This window comes from Mesocricetus auratus, unplaced genomic scaffold, assembly GCF_017639785.1.
Source record: "Mesocricetus auratus isolate SY011 unplaced genomic scaffold, BCM_Maur_2.0 Super-Scaffold_6730, whole genome shotgun sequence".
In the NCBI taxonomy this organism is placed as follows: Eukaryota; Metazoa; Chordata; class Mammalia; order Rodentia; family Cricetidae; genus Mesocricetus; species Mesocricetus auratus.
Genome location: NW_024429184.1, coordinates 62219606 through 62231099, shown reverse-complemented (window position 1 = coordinate 62231099; position 11494 = coordinate 62219606).

The following is an 11494-nucleotide window of genomic DNA, read 5'->3' as shown; positions in this document are numbered from 1 at the left end:
GATCCAAATGAGGCCACGTGACATATTTGGTTGCAAAATCTCTTAATGCAAACGGTCTCTCCTTAGGACTCAATATCTACAGATAGGAAACATGGAGGTAGTTATGAGAAGAGACTATGGTCTCTGGTCCCTGTGGTTTTCATCTTGCTTGCCTCTGTTCTTAGCGGGCTTGTTCCTTCTGTTGCTGTTTGAATCCATTCCTCTCTAGTTTTCTGTGTTTCCCTTGGTATTTGGTCCTAACTACCTTGGAAGAGCACCAGAAAGGTCAGTTGCACCAGTGTGGCATGCAGGTCACACATCTGCAATCTTTCTCAAGTTATTGCAGAAGGAAGGGGTTGTAGAACCATAGCAACTAGGCAGTGAGCCTCCACTTCCCAGAATTCTCTTGGGCCCTGTAGTCAACCTTTGACTTTCTGTGGAAAAATGGAAAGTTGCTAGGAAGGAGACAAATAGTATACAGCTATCTCCTCACAGAGGTAAAGCTTGGGTGATTACGCCTCTTAGCTAATCTAGGTATGCTACAGATCAGAGTTTTAAGCTTTATAATTGCTTTTCATAGAACAAGTCCAAAGAATACAAGTTCCTCTCAGGCTGGAGAAAGCACTGGAATTCACCGCTGCTGCCTTGCCTACACATGGGAAGTAGCAAGAGCAAAAGAAATGCAGGAGACACTTCATCCATCCACAAAGCCTCTGGCTCACCTCTGCCCATCTGGCCCAATACTCCATTCTTTCCAAGGTAGCAATGCACATGCTGACACTCAGAAACAGCATTATGGAGACTTGGTTTTGGTCAACCCACTAGTTTCATTTCATGAATTTTTATCTTCTTTATCCAATCAGTTTGGAGCCATGTTTGCTTATAGAGAGTACTTCCTAGATGTCCTTGAATATACTGCTTGTTCTAGAAGCACACTATCCAGTTGGGCAGCCACTGATGGCATTTCAGATGCTTAGCAGCAGCCACACTGGACAGCAGTTGGTAGACAGTATTCCGATCATGTGAGGAGGTGTCTTTGGGTAATATAACTGTCTTATGTGCAAGTGGGGCCATCTGATCCAGCTTCCAGACTCTCATTTTAACTGTGTTCTGTTTACTTCACACTATTGAGTTTGCTGAGGTCATGTTGTTTGTATGAACATGTCTGTCTACTGATCCGAAGGAGTTAGCTTTAAGGTTTAATGGGATATGCTTTCAAACCAGCAGCGTCATTTCTTTCTTCTTTTGCCCCTTTGGTTCTCACAGAACTAGGTCTACTCAAAAGCAGCATGGATTCTTAGAAGCTGCAGCCCCACTCCAGAGCAGTCAGTGGACTTTTCTGGTCATTTAAGCCGCTTGCCTAAGTCATCCTCACACAGATCCATCTCTGTGCTTCTGGAAATACTTGATGAAGCCCAATAATACAGTCACCAGAGCTTTTAGGCTCAAAGTTTTGGCTCAGGCAGTCCCCACATGTTAGACTCGGCCACTTATTCCCAATATGTCAACCAGAGAGATGAAAAATCATGAAAAGCAGAGAAAGGAGATTTATTCAATGAATCACATTGAGGAAAGTGACATACAACAGGCTCAGTGACACACAGATGTATCCTCAGGGTCTGGTATAATTTTTACACTCAAACACATGAAGTATGTATAACTGAGCAGTCCTGGTTGAGATATGGTCCCATCCATCACTGGCCCATCTTTGTCTCTGCTCCAGTCTGTCTGGAAAGGTCTCAGAACTTTGTGGAATCTCTTCCCTCTTTGGCTTCTACCAGGGCTTCAGCTTTCCCTTCTCCAAGGATGAAACTCCTGGGAAATTTTAATCCTTTGGAGTCCATTGTTTCAGTAGAATGATCTCCAAAGAGGGGAGAAGACATGCTCATCTCTTTATAGAGTTGTTCCTCTCCAGGAATCTAATAGTTCCTCCCAGCATGCCTTACACGGGTTATGTTTTAAACCCTGTACACCTGGCTTGATCGGAAGCTTTCTGTTGCTTTTGAGTCTTGTTGATATTTCTCTCTTCTATTCCTCTTCTTACCCTACTGACAACTGTAGACATTCCAGTACTGTGTTCCTACCTTGAGAACTTGAGATATACCTCCTCCTCTTCTTCCTCCTTCTCCTCCACCTCTTCTTCCTCCTCCTCCTCCTCCTCTTCCTCCTCCTCCTCTTTCCATCAGACAGACCTGAATTGGAGTCACCTCTCAGCCATATGCCTGTGGTCTTAAACAAGCCTCAGTCATGCCTGTTTCTCACGATAAAAATGAATAAATAAATCCTGGGTTATTTATAACAAAAACATCTTTGGATTAGGTGCTTGCTGGCTTTTCCCCTTAGTCTCAGTTGTCTTAGGATCACTCTGGTGTAGGTCCTCATATCCCAAGTCTCTTCCCACATGACCTGAAACATTAGTTACGTCATTTTAAATCTAGCATTTCCTCTGTTCATATCAAAATGGAGGAAAGTGTTCTCCTGCATCCCAAAACTGTTTATTTATTTGGGGTATATTGTATAGTCTCTATTGTCTTCTGCTTTTCTTATATTCTCAGGTGTATATATGACTTTTTATATGTCCTTTTTGTTTTATAGGCTGTGAGTCCTTTAAAGTAGCATCCTGAGAATCAGGAACCATAGCTTCCCACCTCAAGTTCTCAGCATAATATTTTAAGTATACATTATTCATCTGACAGTAAAGGTGAATCCTCAGGAGTGCTTTAGGAGCAGAGGGCTAAGGATTTCCAACTAATTTCCTGCTTTGACTCTCATAGTGGTATGGCAGAAGTGACAGTCAATTTTCTTATTGCTGTGACCAAAAAAAAACATGACACAAAGAAACTAAGGAAGGAAGGGTTTGTTTTGGGTCAGGGTTTCAGGATCCAGTCTCCCAGGTGGCTGGAGTGTGTGGCAGTTGGTCACATTGGGTCTTTAATGAGGAAGCAGGGTGAGGTAGGACACTGGCGTCCAGCTTGTTTGCACCTTTTTGATCAGTCTAGGACCCCAGCACACAGATGGTACTGTCTACATTCCTCCGACCTCAATTAAACCTCTATTGAAATACCTGGGGGCTTGTCTCTAAGACAAGTCCTAATTTCATCAAATAGGCATCCAAGACAAATCATCATGGCTAGGGAGATGTTGTGGGATCTTTGTTACACTGTGTGAAGGAATATTTCTGTGATTGGTTTAATAAAGAGCTGAACAGTCAATAGCTAGGCAGGAGGTATAGGTGGGATTCTAGGCAGAGAGAGAAAGGAGGAGGAGATAAGTGAGGCAAGAAGAGATGCCAATGAGACATGGACAGAGTTAGACACTGGAGAATGAAAGAAAGATAAAATGCCTCATGGTAAAATGTAGATTAATTTTAAAAATAAAAGCAAGTTAAGTTACAAGAGCTAGTGGGACAAGCCTAAGCTAAAGCTGAACTTTTATAATTAATAAGAAGTCTCCCCTGTTATTATTTGGGAGCTGGCTGGTGGGATGGGACAGAGAAAGACTAGTTCATTACAGGGAGATGAGGATTTGAGTGTAGAACTCTGGAACCTACAGTAAGACAGACACAGTAGTGTGTGCACAATCTCAGTGCTTCTATTGGTAATATAGGAGGCAGAGACAAGAGCATCTCTAGATGCTTACAAGCCAAGCCAGCCAGCCTGACATATGTGTCAGAGAAGAGAACCTAGGTCAAAGTGGATGAGAAGGATTGTCACCCATGGTTGTCCTCTGAACTTACAGATATACTCATGGCACTCAACTCACACTTACATACACAAACATATAGATACGCAGACACACACCATTTTAAAAGAATAATCATCACGTTAGAAATTCCAGGCACATAGTTCATCTTGTGTCAGTCAACTCCCACTCTAGGGGCTGATGTAGTCCTCTCCTTTTCTAAGCGAAAGTGTTCCTGTCAAGTATGACATGGGTTGCCTCCTGGAAGCCTAGGTAGGGCTAGACCTCTGGTTAGGCAATGCTGAATTCTTTGCACTGTGTCTGACAGGTCTCGTCCCCACCACGGGGTGTTCCACCTCTGGGACTGCTTCCCTGGCCAACTCACTAAAACCAGCAACATTATCACTCTGTCACACATCTCTCACTTACCACATTAATGTATATTGTACCTTAGCACAGAGTATAATACAAAGCCGGAGCTTAGTAATGCAACACGTTCTTGTCTGTGAACCTCTGAAATCACACATACTATTACGTACGTGTGTCTGTCAGTGGGGGATCAGAACTGGAACATTTTCTCAGATTTTGGAGAAGTCTCTGTACCATAAAAGGTTAACACTCCCAGGACAGATGAAAATGGCTTCTTTTTCCTCAAGGGCCCATTACAAACCTGTTCATTTGTGAGCTAGGAGTCCTGTTTGCCAAGGGAGCGGGCACAGTGCAGACAGGGCCCCGGACTGGAGAGAGCAGTTTTGCTATCTTGGTCCAAAAGGCCTCTTGGGTTAACTCTAGAAACATCAAAGCAAGGTTTTCTTGTGTCTTTCCCGTGCTCTGCTGGCCAAGGGTGTCTGGTGGTAAAATAAACAATTGGCAGTTTCATTAGACTCCACAGAAGGAAGGAAAAGGTTGTGTTTCATACCTTTTATATTATGTAAAAACATTGCTATGCAGACTCCAATTTTTCAGGCTGTTTATTTAAACTTACAAAATAGTATTAAAGGCTATAAATAGAATAAACCATGTCCAGTTATGAGCAGTTACAATAAGTATGCAGCTGGTAATATAGCCTTAGAAATAATAAACCACTTAGCCCTGATGGTCACCCTTAGATTTTATAAAACTACAGTTGGCTGAAGGAGGCCGGTGGGCGGGGGAAGATTCTACTTGTTTAAACTGTTGAGAAAAACTTCAGCTCTTATTTTGGGTCCATTGTAGCTCTTACATAATCGTGGAACAGCTGAAGTGTGCCAACCAAGACTCAAGTTTGTTTTACTTTGCTGCGAAATCCCAAGTCTCTTCATCAGAGACGTCTGTTTGTTTTCAGTTCATTTTGTTTCAGCTTTTAAGATGGTTCTTATCAGACAAGGATGTAAGGATCTGATGATGCTACCCTGATTCCTCGTGGGGCATGTTCGTTCTGAGTACTGGCTAGTACATAACCCAGTTACCCTGATTCCACCAGGGGCATGTTCCAAGTCCTGGCTAGTACATAACTCAAAAGTAGATTGTATGGGGGATAAAATACAAACTATTAAAATACATACAGCATAGCAGGGGTAGACTAGTAATACCCAACACTAGTAACAAATTAATTTGAATGTCTTTGTTTTGAAGCCCTTTAACATCTCAATGACATTTTAGAATGTGTCTCATAGTATGACATTAGGGGAGGTGGATTTACTTGAAGGAGGTAGGTTACTGGGGTCCTTGTATTTGGCTCCTTCTATCTTCCTCCACTATGGTTTGAACTACTTTGCTATACCACATGTTCTGAGGTATAGCATTCACCATAGTCCTAGAGGCAATGATGTCAAGTGACAATGGATGGAAACCTTGGAAAACACAAGCCAATGCAAATGTTTTTGTTTTGTTTCTGTTGGATGTTTTGCTGCAAAAATGTGAAAGTGACTGACCTTTCTTTATAATTATCAAGAACGACATGTCTTTACTATAGATACTAGAGAGAATAAAAACAAAAAAGATTTAAAAATACAGAAAATCCTTCTTAAAATGTATGTGAACTGTCAAGGAACTATAAATATCTAAAACAGTCTTGAAGAAGACTAACAAAGTTAATGAGGTTTCAAAATTTACTTCAAATTGAGAGTCATCAAAGAAGCATGACATTGGGTAGGAAAAAGATAGCCTATGAACCAGTGGGGTAGACCAGAAACCCCAGAAACAAGCTCACACATGCTCACTCGATAATGGAGCCAGGGTTCTAACACCACTTGAGGATGTGGAGTATATCAACTGCTTTCCTAATACTGTAATAAGCATCACATCCTCGAGCAACTTGGGGAGAGAACTATTTACTTGCATATCTTAGGTCACAGTCCATTGAGGGAAACCAAGGCATGAACTCCAGGTGGAAACCTGGAGGCAGAAAACGGAAGCATAAGCCATAGAGGAGTGCTGCTTACTGACTTGCTCCTCCCCCCATGCTTTCTCAGCCTGCTTTCTTATATGATCCAGGACCACCTGCCCGGGGATGACACCATCCACAGTGAGCTGAGACCTCCCACATTATTACTTAGTCTAGAAACAAAAGATGCCCCACAGGCTTGCCTACAGGCCAACTGGAGAATCTCTCTTCCCAGACACATCCAGGTTTTTGTTGCTAAGCTGAAAATAAACAAACAAATAAATCCAACCAGGATACTGGAGAACCTGTATATCCACATTTGGGTGAAGTTGTACGTTCATCTTACACTATATATAAAAATGAACTCAAAGAGGTTCAAAGACTTAAACAGAAAAACTCAAATATAAGTAAACCTTTTAGAAGAAAAAATTAATGGCATTCACCTTGGCTCTGGCACTTGGTTTTGCTACAGAGACAAGAGGGCAGTTAAACCAAACCAAAAACGTTTGCTAATTTTGGAAGGCATTTCTCTAGTAGGACAGAGGAAGAAGTCCCAGTCTGTTGGGAAACACGTTGATGAATACTCCCACTACTTCTGTGTTTGACATTAAGCATCTGTCTTTGTGATCCGACTGTGATAACCCGCATCAGGACAAATGCTGCAAAAGCAAGGATATACTCAGTTATGCATCATTGACTTTCTGATGGATTAGTTAGCTTTCGTATCAGGTGAGTGACAAAATACCTGTAACAATCAAGCTTAAGAGGAATAAAACATTTTTGCTGACAGATTCAGAGGTCTCACTCCAACCTTAATTAGCCCTGTTTCTTATGCCCATGGCTGGTGTAGGAGGTTTTGTTTATTTTCAGGAGCTAGTGTGTGTGTGTGTGTGTGTGTGTGTGGTGTTGTATGAATGTGTACATGCCCATGTAGGTTTGTGCCTGTGTGCATGCAAGGGTGTGTGTACATCTGTGCACATGCATATGGAAGCCAGAGGTCAAATGTCACTCTCTTTCCTCTTAATTTTTGAGACAAGGTCTCTTTCTGAACCTGGAGTTCACTGATTGGGTAGATTGGCTGGCCGGTGAGCTTCAGGGTTCTGTCTGTCTAGGCACTACTAGCAAGGTGTATATACAGGTGCAAACTGCTATACCTGAATTTTATACGGGTACTTGGGACCTGAACCTCAGGTCTTCATGCTCGCACAGCATGTACTTTACTGACTGAGTCATCTCCACAATTCCCTTGGCCATTCCTATTTCTATGGAGTAAAATTTTAATCATCATCACTTTGAGGAGAATTGAGTATAATATCATCTGTTCTCATTCTGTTTATTCAAGACTTTTATTTTGCCAATAATACCTTATAGTTTCATGTATTTAGATCAATGTATCAAAAAAAAGTTGGCAACTCGTAGAACTAAGCTAGGTATTTTATAACATTAGCAATCTCTGGTCCCTGCCTCAGGCCTGTTACACAGCATAGGAAATCAGATGTCAAAGAAGTCAAATTCCCCCACACTTTTCATGGAAGTAAAAATCTTTGTGTTATGTGGCAGAACTGTTTTTAAATAAATCCCACCTTTATATAACAGTTTCTACATGAACTTTTTTCTGGACATTCCAGGCAGACATTTTTCATTACCTGACTGTTTTTATTAATTGTTCCAATAATTTCTTTTTAATTTTTCTTTATTCTTTGTGTCTTTCACACCACTTCAATCTCATTCATTTCTCATCCCTTCACATCCACCTGCTGCCCTTGTAACCTCCCCACCAAAAGAAAAGAAAAGAAAATAGAATAGAAAAAAGAAAATTGAAACAAAAAGGGAAAGAAGAAAAATCTAGTCATGGAAGCTGTCGTGAGACCCAGTGAGTCACACAGTATACCCTCGTATCCATGTATCTTTACTTGCAAGTGATCATTGCAAAGAATCATTGGTCTGGTTCGAGGCCTCTGGTTTCTGCTACCCGATTGATGCTGGGCCTTCAGTGGGACTCCTCTTGGACATCCTGCTGTTGCCCTGTGTCATGGAGATCCTGCAGCATTGGGTATGAAGGATCAGCCCCTTCACACGCTCCAGTAGATCACAGATGAGGTGGATGTTGGCGTGGGTGGGCCAACTCATAACCCTGTTCTGGTCCTGGATAGTTGCAGGGTTCATTAGCCCGCCAGCTCTCCTCAGTCTTCACCACCACGGTGAGCTCTCCAACATTGCCCTGGCTGGTTCACCCCCTTGCAGTGGTGAGCAAAGGCGGGGCCAGTTCTCCTGCTTTCAAGACCTCGGGGTCGGCTTGCCCACACATACACCTTCAGGCCATCTGTGGGATCCACTTTTCCAAGTGTTGCAGATAGTAATGGAGAGGGTCAGCTCCCTTGTCAACTGGAGGTGATGGGGCAAAGGGGAAAGGTGTCTTTCCCTCCCACCCACCACCACACCGCAGATGGGGGAGGTGCTACCAGCTATGCCCTGTTCACCCCCCCAGGGCTGCCCTACCAGCATCCCTGTCTACAGGGTCAGTTCTACTGTGCTACCCTGTGGGGTGCAGGACCCTGTCTCCTGAGTGCTTCAGTTGGTGAGCAGCAGAACCAGTTAGTTCTCCCTAGTGTTGTAGCCAGTGAGGGGCGGGACCAACTCTGTACAGCCTCATCCATAATTTCTGATTAATCGTATGTGTGGTGCGGTGGTGTGGGGGCGCTGTGGAGTCGGTTCTCTCTTTCCACCTTTATGTGCATTCTGGGGATGGAACTCAGGGCATCAGGCTTGCAGAGAAAGGCATGTAAATTCCCAACCTGGGCATGGGTGTGCATGGCACATGTTTTTCTACTCTGTAAGAGTCTCACATAGAAACTGAAGCAAAATCGTTTATCAATGACTATCAGTTCTTCCAATGGCATGCTTTTAGAGTTACTTTTAAGGTTCAACTTCTGACACTGATCAGATGTTATCTGTTCTCCTCGCCCTCATGCTCCTTTGTTAGGAAACTCCACCTGTTGTTTAAAATACAGATTAATTGGTATGATGTCCAGAGTTTTCCCAAAATAACTATTTGCCATCTTTCTGCACTTCATTTCCTGTCCCTCCTACACACCACAGAAGCACCCACCCCCTCTCTGACACATTTACATCAGTATCATGTGACTCCCACCCCCAGTGCGAAACAGGAATGTCCGCCCCAGCCCAGGAACATGAACGTAGTAGGTCTTCAGAACATGCTGCATGGTTACATGTCAAGAGGAACTATTTTCCTCGCATCTTTGGAAGGAAAATCTTTAAGGTCTGTCTATTTGAGATTGTTTAGAACAGCCTGTTGTTTTTTTCTGATTCCTGCATTTTCCTTTGTTTTTCCTGGAACCCTTGGCGCCGATTTCCTGTCAAGCTTAGCAAATAAATATCAAGGTCAGTGCTGGAAGCAGTTCTGGGGCTGTCTTGGTACCTCTTGATTCCACTGGGCCAAGAAACGCTTTCAAGCCCTAGGGCAGAAGTTTTTCAAAACAAGCCTGTTCCAGAAAGGGTGTGAGCCCCTTCCACCCACTGCTCCCCCACCTTTCCTGCATTTTAACTACTTTGGGAAGAAGAGAAATTCTGGAAAGGCTTTGGTGTTTTTGAACCACTAAGTGAGCTAGGTGATGAGGCCTGTGGTGATTTGTCAGTGAGAGGTTCCTACAGCAGGAGACACGGGGCAGCGAGGTGGTGACAGGGCCCTGAGGTAGCAGGCTTCCTTCTCCTCCACAAGGCTCCCCACTGCTCTCCCTGCTCCTAGCTGGCTGTTCTTGTGCTCAGAGGGACTTTGATACTGGGCCTGGACCTGGTGGTGCTTGTCCAGGCCTCCCATGTGTTAGGGCTGAAGGAAGCTTGGAGGAATTCTCTTTGCGCCTTTGTCTTGTCTTATTTCTGTCTCTTTGTTTCTGCATTTTGCCGTTTGAGGCCGGCTCTGTGCTTGTAAACATCACTAGCAAGGGGTTCAAAGGCAACCTCTGCTCAGGAGCTCTGTGGCTCACTTAAAGTGATAACACCCCTCCCCGTTCCTGAGACTCACAGGACTGAGGCTGTCAGGTGTCTGTGGCCCTAGGCCCAGTCTGGGCATGGCTGACAGTGGGGCCTGGGCCAGAGTCTACCGCTGCTATGACTTCAGTAGGGACGAGGGGATGGATAATAGAGGCCTTGTCCATGTAGAGGGTTTTAGTCTTTCTAACCTCCTTACACCAGCTTCTTCATCCCATTGGAAATGGGAAAGTGACATTTCCTCAATTATATATAAAAGGTTCCAGCCTGCTTGTTGGAGCGCTATGGGAAGTTGGGCTGCTTCACATGCATCCAATGAGATATAAAATTACTTCCAGACAGCAAAACCTTCCAGCTTCGGAACAGAGAAACAATTTAAAATGAACACCCCCTACCACCACACACACACACACACACACACACACACACACACACACACACAGGATCTGACTTAATTATATGCAACTCTGAGCGTGGTTACATCCACCAAGTGCCTTTCCAGTAATGGAAAGGTAAGGGGAACTAAGAGGTTTTTAGATGCCTGCCCCTCCCATGGTGACCAGCTCTGCCTCTGGCACACCTGCAGTGTGGCTTCCTGCCACCTCTGAGTCCCTGGGGCTTCCCTTGGACAAGGTCTCCTTCTGTCATGCTTGGATTATTACTACCACCGCCCACATGTCTGGCAACCCCCTATTCTGGTCCACTTCCCTTTCACAAATCAAAGGAGTATGCATTTGACTGTCAACCCCCCTACCCCGTTTAAGATTCTTTGGTGGCTTCACCATAACAGATAAAGTTCCAGCCCCCAGAGTCTGAGAGCAGACCCTAGGTCCCATCAACTTGTCAGATTTTCTCTCTTCTCCTCTCTTTCCACTTCCCACACAAAGTTTTATGTCAATGAACTGTTAACATGACTCCCACATACACTGCACTCCCAATTCCCAGCATCTCCCCTTATCTGTCCATTGTTTGCTTATCCATGTAGTCAACAAATGCCTTAGTTTTATTACCGTAAACATAAAAGCTATTAGCATGCCCAGCATTGCCCTGGGAATTCAATGGTAGCAACATCCTTTCTCTTTACAGAGTTTTGTTTTTGTGTTTTTCTTAAATGAGGCATAGAAGAGAGCAGAGCAACCAAGGATCTAAACATGATGAAGTGTAGTAAGTTTCAGGAAGGAATCCAACAGAGGTGCTAGCAAAGGGATGCTGGAGTCTTGGGGCTAGCCATCTGTTGCAAGGACTCGCCAAAAAGGCGCATGCAGGGTACAATACTTAGGCTGCAACCTGGAGGTTGGGGATACCAGAGTGGAAGGAGTCCTCTGTAGAGAGTGCACACAAAGGCGGTGACATTGTGATGCATTCGGGACTTCAGAGAACCAACCAGCACCATAGAGGAGGAAACACTTAACAAGGTAGCAGAGGGAGGGTTGGAGCACACTGGTGGGGTGGTAGGGAGGG